Here is a 12,194-nt window from a genome sequence, read left to right as displayed (position 1 = left end):
AATACAAGTTATTTTAACAAAGATAAATGGTACTTCACAACCGCAGATATAATTAGTGCTTACAATCAAATGCCACTAGATGAACAATCACGATGATTAACACAATTTGTTATTGGAAATCAACAATACGAATTTAACCGATTATTCTATGGAATATCCATAGGACCAGAAGCTTTTTCAGCTTTTATGAGAAAAATTTTTAGACCACTAATACTCAAGAAAAATGCAATCACACATTCAGATGATGTTTTCATGCAATCACAAACTAAAGACGAAATGTTTACAGTTTTGGAACAATATCAAAAAATACTTCAGAACAAAAATCTGAAGGCAGCCCCCGATAAATCACATTTCTTCTTAACACGCGTCAAATTTTTAGGACATAATATTGAACGAAACACTATCACTCCATTAAAATCACGCATTGATGCAATTCAAAAACTTCAAAAACCTACAAAAAAAAGAAAATCCAAGAATTCCTTGGAATGTTGAATTTCTTAAGTAAATATGTTTACAAAAAACAGTTATACTTAACACTTTTTTATAACATCATCAGACAACAAAATAATTTTGAATGGACCACTGAACATCAAAAACGATTTGAAGCAATAAAAATTTTCTTGACAGAACAAATTTCAAACACAATTCCAGATCCAAACCAACCATTCTATGCAATGTGCGATGCTTCAAATTCCACTTGAACTTTTAAAACAATACCAAATTTTTGATCCAGTAATTAGACAACTCAAATCATGGCACAAACATAAAACAAAACCAGCAAATTTAAGGAAACAAAACACTCCTCCAATGTTTTCGAAAATTTAATAACACAACAATCAAGGAAAATACAGATCTTTTAGAATTCCAATTAGATGATTCTAAAATTCCCTGCTTTCTTTTAAGTTTAATACTGATAGCATTTAACATCTCCCGTACACAAAATACAAAAGAACACTCAAGATCAAAAAAGACATACTCGAACTTCACACATAATTTTTATTTTCCAAATGCCCCAATTTGGATAAAAGTATTACGCAATGATTGTATATTATGTCAATTGAACAAACCTTATCCAAATCAAAAACAATTAGCACAGCAACAAGATTTTAAAGGACAAAGTTTATATTTCAACCACAGAATTTCATTCGACACATAAGGACCAATTTCACCATCCTCTGAAGCAAATTCTTACATTATGGTCATTGTTGATGCATTCATGCACTATTAGCACTCAACCCAGTACCAAATTGTAATGCTTATTATGCCTACACAACACTTTACGAACACTGGATAGCTAAATTCGGATTACCCGAAATCCTAGTTATAGACAACGGTACAGAATTTATTAATAATGAAATTATCACACTATGCCACTTATACAACATTAAACATAAACCACGTACATCTCATGCACCTTGGACAAACGGTTTAGTCGAAGGTATGAACCGTTCACTACAAGAATATCTCAGATGTATCATTAATGGAAATGATACACGATACACAGAATGGTCAGCAGATGTAAAATTATTTCCCTTATCACATAATTCACAAATTACGACAACTTTAGGAATGTCACCATATGAAATGGTTTTTAATCAAAAGCCACGAGAACCAATTATGTTTACAGCAAATGCACATAAAAATGCACAAGTTTATTGCCAACCAGATCCACAAATTCTTAAATTAGCCTCCGGCACACATACCGAATGGATTATAAATAGAGATAAAAGCACAATGAAATCTACCAAAAAGTAACAAAGAAATTGTTACAAAGGCAAAACATTAACAGCCAAATTAATTCACGTTTTATGCCAGCCATAGATTTAAAAATTGGAACATTTGTCTTAATACCTAGTTTTAATACACAAAAAGGAATCTCCAAAAAATTACAGCCACTTCAAAAAGGACCATTCGAAATAAATGCCAAACCCACTGAAGTAACATACAAACTCACAGATTCAACTAAAAAAGAAATTGTTCAACATCGAAACAATTTATTACCTTACTACCGAAAAGAAAACGCATTACGCGAATTAACTCAAATAAATTGTTTTACAGGTTTAAAAGTCATACAAAACAATATATATACAGAACAAGAAACAATTGTACATGATGAAATTCATCATAAACAAAATCAAAAACAAAACACATATCATAAAAATATGAAAACACCAGACCCAAAAACCTCCCAAAAAGAAAGAAAAAAAAGAAAAATGATAGAAAAAATCTTACCACAAGAACAAATAGAAAAATCAGAACACAGAGAATCATCACGGATTAAAAATCAACCACGTAAAAATTATAAATTATTCATCCCACAATCTTAAATATTAAAGAAAATTGAATTTCAAAAACAACTTTCATTTTAAAGTTAATAATTAGTACACCTCCAAAATCGTTTTGAGCTTTCAAATTTTCATGATAACATGCTGAAACATACGCAACAAATCTAGTTTAAATTCAGCCAATAGGATTCACTCAAATCCGTCACCTTCAATATCTCTAACACAAACCTACTAGCCGATAGATATTAATCTCCAGGCATATCTATAACTATAACTTTAAAACATCCAGGTCAAAAATAGGCAACTTTCTAAAACTTGACAACTAAAATAAACACCACCATAGTATTTTAACCCTCCCCTATCTAATAACGCAAAGATCAACAATATTTTTCCAACTTAGACCTCAAAAACCCTCCAACCAATAATGGCAAATTAGCCTAAAGTAAAAAAGGACCATAATCATTTGGCCTAAAGTACAAATATTTCAAAAATACTTCAGATTACCTAACAAATAAAAACAAAGCAAAGAAGACCTCCCGAGCACCCTAAAATTAGCCTCCAACAATTTTTCACAAAACTCAACCCACTTGTCAAAAAATCAGTAAATAATCCGACCACACTTGAATTTCGCCCCAGAAGTTCAAAAAATATTCGACGAACGAATCATTTCTTAAATGCTTCTTTCTTTAACAGTCGATACCTTAAAAAATATAATCATAAACTTTTTCATAAATTTTTTCATTCTATTTAAACTTTGGCTAATATTTTTATTGAAACTTTTGAAGCCCTAATAACCATTTTAATAGTTTTTTGCATATATTTTTTTAAATTTTCTACTCCCTATTTGAAATATATCTCCAACTTTACCAAATAATTGACCACGTTCACAGGTACAATAATTCAAAGTATATTTAAATGATACGAACAATTTTTAGTAGAACAGATATTTTTTTACTATTCGTAATTTTCATCACATTTGTATCATCCCTAATCATGACAAGTGCAAATGCGTAAAAAAGGCAATAGTCACTTTCGCCTTAGCAATAATCTTTTTGTTTCTTTTCATCGAAGAATATTACAATAAACATAAATCTTCCCACTAAGAGACAAATTAATCGAACACATTTCCAAAATTGCTAACCAACCACCACAACATCAATCTTCACCGACATCCTCCTAAGAAAACCCAGTGATACCCACAACTACTCAAAACCCCCAAACATCCACACGAATTTCTTTCCAAGATAACCCGTACACTTTCGAAGAACGACACGCTCGCTTATCTGAACCATTAGAACCAGCTCAGCGACAAGCATCCCCAAGTGAACCAACATATAATCTGTACCCCACATTACCACAAGATTTGAATCGAATAAGACAAATTAGTCAAAATTAAAAAACAGTTGAGATAAATAGGCAAATTATACTCCAAGAAGGAATAGAAATTTTCAAACCCCCAGAGTTCATTTTGATATACCCCAATCACCAACACCAACTACTTCAGAAATTTCAACCAGTACACTTCCAGAAACTCCCACACTCCTTTCACAACATAGCACCTCAACAACATAGCACCTTTCACAACATATACCCTCCGACTACTTAGGTTCAACCCCCACATCACAGCAAATCCGTGAAAATTCTTTTAATCCCCCCAACACCACAGAACGACCACCATATCTTACTCACATGGAGAACCAAACCTAGTAAATGAACCAATAGATATTTCCTCAGATACAACCTTATCATCCCTACCAGAAACATTATCATTGCCCTCGCACCATCAACAAGTCAAATATCACCATCATTTTCCCCCCTAAATTTTCCAAATAACCTCGACGCTCGATACCGAGAACAATCAACGAATATACCCCTACTATTAGATTGGAACACATTCGTAGCACCTCCCCCATTATTCAGACAACATCACGAGAGCCACCGACTCCACAGTTGGGCACTCTATAGATTACAATATAGACAAGATATCCACGAAGATATTCGACAACATAACATTCAAATACTCCAACAAAACAGTCTTCAATTAAAGTTTGAAATAACAGTCAAACTTAATAATAATGTAGAACACCCCTACCCGTTAAGTCCACCAAATATAACAGCTCAATCGCTACCACCATTTATAACAACTGAACCATTTATAACAACATATAAATACGACAGATATACAAAAACCACAATTGGTTACATAAAATTTTATAACCCATACTCCGGATTATCATACACATGTATATTCTAAAAAATTTAACATTTCAACACATCCATTTTCTAATATTTTCCGACCAACATACTAATCCATCTTCTCGCACAGGACCTCAGGGTTTATTAGTAATCCACTATGATTGTGAAGAAAATGAACAAAAAACACTACACAAATATGCAATAAATCAAGTAACACAATGCGAAACAGAACCACAAGCTATAGAAACTACAAAGGTAATAGCAACATTGTATTCAAAAGACCGAGCAACAACAGTCACAGGATATAAGTTTACAGCAACATTTTCTGAAAAGAAAGCACATTGTTCACAAGTTTCCAACGGAAATAAAAACCGACTTGATCACAAATCATTTTACCAGAGTAACATTAAAAATTTTTTACATCTAAACCCCGACGGTTCTAAAAACGAATTACTCCGACTAAATCTAACAAGAAATGAAAACACAGACAGAAAAATCGTAAGTTTCCAATTCTTTGCCGATTCTGTACATTAAGCAGAACTTGAACGATATCAAGGACATGTTAAATTAGACGAAAAATACCCATATAATGGCGCACATGGACGATTAACTTATGATATACACGATAAACACTGGATACCACACATTGGAATAAATAATCCTTGAAACTGCAAAGCAGACACAAAAGCAAAGCATATCAAGAAATAATGTTTTTTGATTGGAAAATACAACTTGAAAAAATACAACTCACACGAGATTTAACTGATAACACCATGATCTATCAAGGAATTAGATTGCCTTGCAAAAATGATCAAGGTTATGGTGATCCTACAAGAAGAACCCAAGCAACAATTGTTTGGTTTCCCGAAGATAAATGCACAACATTTCAAGTAGCAAAAATACACGCTCGAATGATAAAATTTCAAGAAAACTATTTTATTGAATCAATTCCATACGAACAAGTGAACCGTCTCACAAACAAAGCAATAATTTCAAAAACATTCATGATATAGAAATTATGATACGTTTTCAAATCTATCACGAAACAGAACTCGCATGTAAATATAGCAATCCATTTTATGAAACAGATGAAACTCTGAAATACTTGTCGAATACGAAAAAGGTTTCGACATGATTTCTGGAAAAATAAAATTTGACCCTTATGCAACAATTCATCCTATTAACGAAGGAACATCATACGTCCCAGTGATCTTTTATAAGAGCACAGGTCACCCTGGTGGAAAACTGAAACCATATGATACTAAAAGCACACGTTTACAAGAATTATCATTAATGAATAGCACCTATTTTGGTAATATACATTTCGATTTTCACTTAGATATGAAATTAGTAGAATTGTCCAAGAAATGTCACTTTCTGAATTAGAAACACTTCATCACATATGCGAACTAGAAAGAACACAAATCGTACAATCACTTGCATAAGCAAAATTAAAAATACCCTACGCAGGATATATATTATCAGGAAATAGATCAAACTTTCTTGATTACGAAGTAAACATGTTATGGTTTTAAACTTGCAACAAAAAAGTATCAACATTATATGTTTTTGAACATAAACGTTGTTATAAAAGAATCCCCATATTCTACAAAACTAAAGTAGATTTTTCGATACACTTTTAAGACGAGCATTTTTTTGGGATACCGCAGTCCCATGTGGATCAGAAAATAGCCACAATGTCGTACAATTAAACCCTGAGGAAGATAAATACTACCTTCTTACACCGTATCCTACATTAATGCAACCACTCAAACAATTTTCACCCGAAAGCATCCGAGCTATCGCTCGTAATCCAAATAATGATTTACAATCAATTAGAATATATTCTGAATCTGATATTCAACATCACATTAGAACACAACAATTTCAAGAATTACTAACACAATTGGACACAATACAACGACAATCATTCGACCAGAATTTAAGAAAACTTGCCGAAACCGCAGGATTTGCTGACATTTATACACAAGACTACAGCGGATATTTTAAGGATATTAAAGGTTACATATATTTAAACGGTGAAAAACACAGACCACAAGATATTTCACCCACAAATATTTTCAGTTTTGTAACCTTAAAAAACGAAATTCTCACCTTTCTAGGATGGCCCTATTACATCTTAGAAAAATTAACTATCTTATACGCCATGTTTAACTTTATAGGATTTCTTTTCTCACTGTTAAAAGAAATCTATAATACATGCGCTATACACACACAAGTAAACCGCCAAGCAAATGTAGCACGTATACTATTTGCAGGATTTTTTGGAGTTTTCTCATCATCAATCAATTAAATACTTCTAGATGCACAAATAAAAGAATAAAATACAAAAATATCCAAAAGACCAAACACATATGACGAACAACATAATAATGTCGATACAACACCTACAGCACCACAGATACCAACCCTACCACAAAACCATCCATTATCATTAGTTCCCCAAAACTTTCGAAACCTAGCAATCACAAATAACCCAAATTTTTGACCAAATACAACACAAAGTCCTATTCAACACATAATGACACATCATTCACAAAATGATAATACATATGAACAAATTATTGACTAACCTCATACGACCACTTTTCAGTCTCAAAATAATCAGTTTTTTTAGCCCACGATGTGCCGAAAAATTGGATTTCTCCATCGCTCAAATTCCCACCCAGCCAACCTCCGAACTCAAATCCCAATTATACCACTTTTTGCTTTCCCGCCACCCGATTCTCCAATTTTTAATATACCATCAAGCATGAATTCTGATACTAACTCAGATATTTCAGTTTTTCATACCATATCACAATTTAACAACTCCGATGTAGAAACTCCCGACGAACTCGCAGACTACGAACCATCTCCCTCTACCCATACCCAGACCAATTCTTCAAATTTTTCAAAACCCCCCTTTCGACCCATCCAAACCAGTCATCCACTCCCATCACTTTCCACTCCTTCTTACGCTTCCCAAGTAACTCCAACCTATTCTCCAATTAATTCCGACAGATCACATAATAACTCCCCAGATAACATTCAAATTTCCGAAGAACTTGACAATTTTATTACACTACAACAACAATTAACATACACCCACACTCTTACAATACATCAACTATCATCAACAGCAATATCTTCAAATCCACCAACTCCTACACCCTCTTCAGCTTACACTCCATCATTAGATCAATCATCCACATCCACCGAAACACCTACCAGCACTAACCGAGCTTACCGCACTTTTAAACGAAAATTCCCAAATCACCCATTTCCCACCAAATCCGGAACAGCCAGAGAAAATATCAACCACCCAGAACACAAAAACACAAAAAATGTTCTTGAAATAACCCTACCCTCATTTCCACAATATACCTTAAATACTTCTACCATTCCTATTGAAACACGAAATTTTGTTGATGAGCACGTTTTAATGCCAACACTTCATTGGACAGCCTACTACAATTACACTAACCCCCTTTATCTACCACTAACTAATACTAATGAAAATATAGAGAAAAACAAAAATATACTATATAGACTCACCACATCATTAACACCTCGACAATTTACTTACGTTGGATATAAAAAATTATTAAAAACATTCACCGCACCCCGAACTAACGATTTCTCAATAGAATATTACGATCATAATATCATCCGTCCTAAACAAAATCAATTTTTAGACGAAGATCGCTTTGAAAACCCGCAACTAACCGAAAAATTCTTTATTAAAACATCATACTTATTTACACTTAATATTTTTGATAAAAAGCACGATCATATAATTTCAGAAGCACTAGTTGACATACAAGCATATGAAAGCTTCTATGATAAATTTCTGTTAACTTTACTAACCTTTCACTTTCTTTCACCACAGGAACGCGATTTGTACTGTTCCCACGATATAATGTTACGCACTAAGCAAACGCACACTCACACATAAAATCGTTTTATACAAAACCTTTTCGGTTTACACACACCATCACGACAACGCCACCATCGTTTTCAGTTGATTAACTCAAAATACACGTCACCATTTTTTCTTAATTTTACATATTGCATTAAAAATACTAACTTCCACGGCATCCTCCGCAACTACAACCCAGTCACCCAAATGTATATATTCTGTCCCATCACGAAGACCTTCAATGATGAAAAATCAAGACCCTTGATTATCCCGCATGAATTCATACAACCTATCGAAATACCCATACTAGAATTTATTCATAATACTAAATATAACATAAAATTTACAACCTAATAGAAAACACACCTCATGAATTCGCAGTAGGCACAGAAGAACTAAACACCATCAACGCACTTGAATTGCTTTGGCCACTGCTACAAACTAAAAATGTCATACGCATACTAGCCAAGTTACTAACAACATCAGACTTGATTCGCGACATCTTCCCACATGGCTTTTTCCCAGATGAATAAAGTAAATATGATTTAAAATAACTTTAACCAATAAAATCAAAATTGTACTAGCCATTTTCTATCAATGTTTAATTTATTCTTTTAGTCTTCACACCACAATCATCTACAAAACAGAAAAAAGACAACTAAAAATACAAACTTGTTAATTTATAAATAAAACTTCTAAATGTTTCGCACTAAATAATGTAGTAAAATTCATACCCAATGTAATATTTTCATTTATAAATTACTTCCCCCAGAAGCACCAAAATTAGATACGATGAAAATTTATAATTTTAAACTTCCCCAAAAGCAGTAAAATTCAATTACAATGCAATAAGTTTAAAAAATGAGAAAGCAGTACTAACATTTTCAATATTTTCTTTCATTCGCACAAGAATTCTATCCAAACTCGCACAGCTCGCCCACGAAGAATTGTTTAAATAATGATTTTATATTTCAAGTTTTCACTAACAACAACTCTAACAATAATTAACAAGTTTCAAACTTTTCTTTAACCCGGTTGGAAAGGAACTATATACTAAACCAAACTAACCAACGCAGCTTACTAAACACCACAAATCATAAAATAACAGCATGAATAAGAAAAGAAAACCAACGGTACCCAAACCGGATTAACCTGCCTTAAAACTGGATAATTTATTCTTTTAAAGATTTTTATAAAGTCTAAGAAAGAAATAATAGAACACAAAAAAGTCGTAAGACAAACCCAAACCAAAAACAATTTGATTTTTAAAAAAAAGGACACAACCAAAGTAAAATAAGAAAGACCAGAAAAAACCAATATATAATGTTATCACATAACAGGACCTCTCAAAGAAACAGCATGAAATTATACTCCCACTCCTGGCCTAACCCACCAGAGAAGGACGTCCTGAGCATGCTTATAGCCGGCCTAACCCACCGCGCTACACCCACGCTTTGTGACCACACTTCAATTTTTAATAAGAGGTACTCAAGGGTGAGTAACTCTTCAAAATAAACGAACTAAAACAAAACGCTTTTGTGAAAACAACTAACTAAGATCATAACGAAAAACTAAATTAACAAAAATTTATAAAATGTAAACCATAATATGCAGTATATAGATAATACACAACAACAAAGACGGACATCCAAAGACTAGACGATCCCATCACACTCGAACAAAAGAATGACTAAACACAACCGACATGCCGTCCACAATCACGACTCAAAGGATTTAGAGTACGACTTGACTTCGCAGAAAAAGACTTCATTGAACTAGACCAATGACCACCTCGATGTTCAAGTATACGTACAGATCCGAGTTACAAGTCATCCCTTCCAAACACGATTTTCACGCCATTCACAGATGAGGCTGCACCCAAAACAGTTCACTACTAACACAGAAAAATCTGACACATCAAACCATTTTGAAATCGGATTGATTTAATTGGTGATTACAGTCGTTGTCGAATGACATAATAACAACTTCCTATCCCTGATTCCAGCGTCCTGGAACGTTCTTCTTCAAGAGGAACCGGATAAGAAAATGATGTTCGCCAAATACCAACGTTCATCATCCATCCTTCAATTACAGAAAGAAAAGATAAATCTAAAAACTCTGTAAGCCCCGGATGGGTGGAACCTGATCTAAACTAAATTTTATTATTGGAGAAATTAGATATTTTATCACTATAAAATATTTAATATTAACCAATCATATTCCATCAGAGAGATTTGAATTTAACTTACAAATTAGTTACCTCTCCAAGAGAACTTCAGCAGTCGAAATAATCCAGTATACTCTAGATCTATTGAGCCTAGCAGAAACTAGTTAAACACCCTGAGACTAGTAGATATAAGAGTAAGATTAGGATCGGTATTAGACTAAGAAGTTGCACGAATCTATCCGGCCGAAAATAAGATAGCGTGACGAGCAGACGGTGTACCCTATCCGAAATTACTCTATGAGTTAACCTCCAGGACTTAACTCAATACTGATTAGAGGATTGTAGAGTTTTCCTTGTGACTATACTTATTTTTGTTCAGTCATAAATTTGTTTTTTTTTTGCTGCAGAACTACTCCTACCTTCATACCTTCATGACGTACCTTCATGACATTCAATTAAACTCAATTTATTCACTTTCGACAAATCGTTTGATATTGACCTTTCGCTATGAGCCTTAAAACTATTAAACCCGATTTCAACTTGCGAAACGATAATTTACACTGAAAATTTATAACAATCTTGAAAAAAAAAAGCTGTAATGCTTAGTGGAGGTTAACCACAAGAACATTTAAGTTAAGGCCACGGACAGCAAAATAACTCCGCCTAGCTCAAATTTGAAGAATGGAAGCAGGATTTTTATGGTGTAATGCAAAGGACTAGTGTCCATTAAAAAAGCCATGACTCGATCAAGAGAGTGGAACTTAAGATCAATTATATTTATGATGGGATATCACTATAAAATATTTATAACTAACCAATCATATTCCATCTCTAACATTTACACTTATTTGTAAGTGCTGAAACTACTTGTAGTTTCAGCACCAGAACAAGTTGAATAAAACTTAGAATACAGTTGTTCTCCTTCTGGCAACTAACTCGCATAAACCAGTATACACTAGATCTATTGAGACTAGGAGATATAAAAGTAAGATTAAGATCGGTATTAGACTAAGAAGTTGCACGAATCTATACGGCCGAAAATAAGATGACGAGCAGACGGTGTACCTTATCTGAAATTACTCTATGAGTACAGTCAACAGTACATAACTCATAATCATTTGAGCAAATAAGTCTTCAACCATGAAACTTGGAGAAAACAAGTTGGTAATCAGAAGACCCAAAAATTAAAAAAATTTAATGAAAGACCCGGGTTGAACTCCATACACCGAAAATCCTTATCATACATTTTCATACATCAAATGTATGGAAAAATGCTAATCAAACAACTTTCATACAACTTCATAAAATCATTGAAAAAAGATTCGAACTAGTTTCTGCGGCTATTTGAACCAAATAGAACAGTCTGGTGATGAAAAAAAAACTCTGGATCTTTTTATTGGAAAAAATTGTTATAATACAATTTCCATATACGAAAATTGTATGACTAGCATTTTTTTGATGGCGACAACAAAAGTTTTCTGAAATTTTTCAAGTAAAACTGAAGTTGCCCCAAACTTTTTTTTGTTTTTTTTTCAACCGAAAATCGAGTTGTGTACTCAAACAAACATTTTCCAAAGAAAGTTGCATGCAAACTTTAATTTTTTGTCTGCAAACGTAGTCCTGA

Source organism: Symsagittifera roscoffensis, chromosome 2 (assembly GCF_963678635.1).
Source record: "Symsagittifera roscoffensis chromosome 2, txSymRosc1.1, whole genome shotgun sequence".
Classification (NCBI taxonomy): domain Eukaryota; kingdom Metazoa; phylum Xenacoelomorpha; order Acoela; family Convolutidae; genus Symsagittifera; species Symsagittifera roscoffensis.
The sequence above is the reverse complement of the archived record's forward strand: the minus strand, read 5'-3'. Positions refer to the sequence as shown.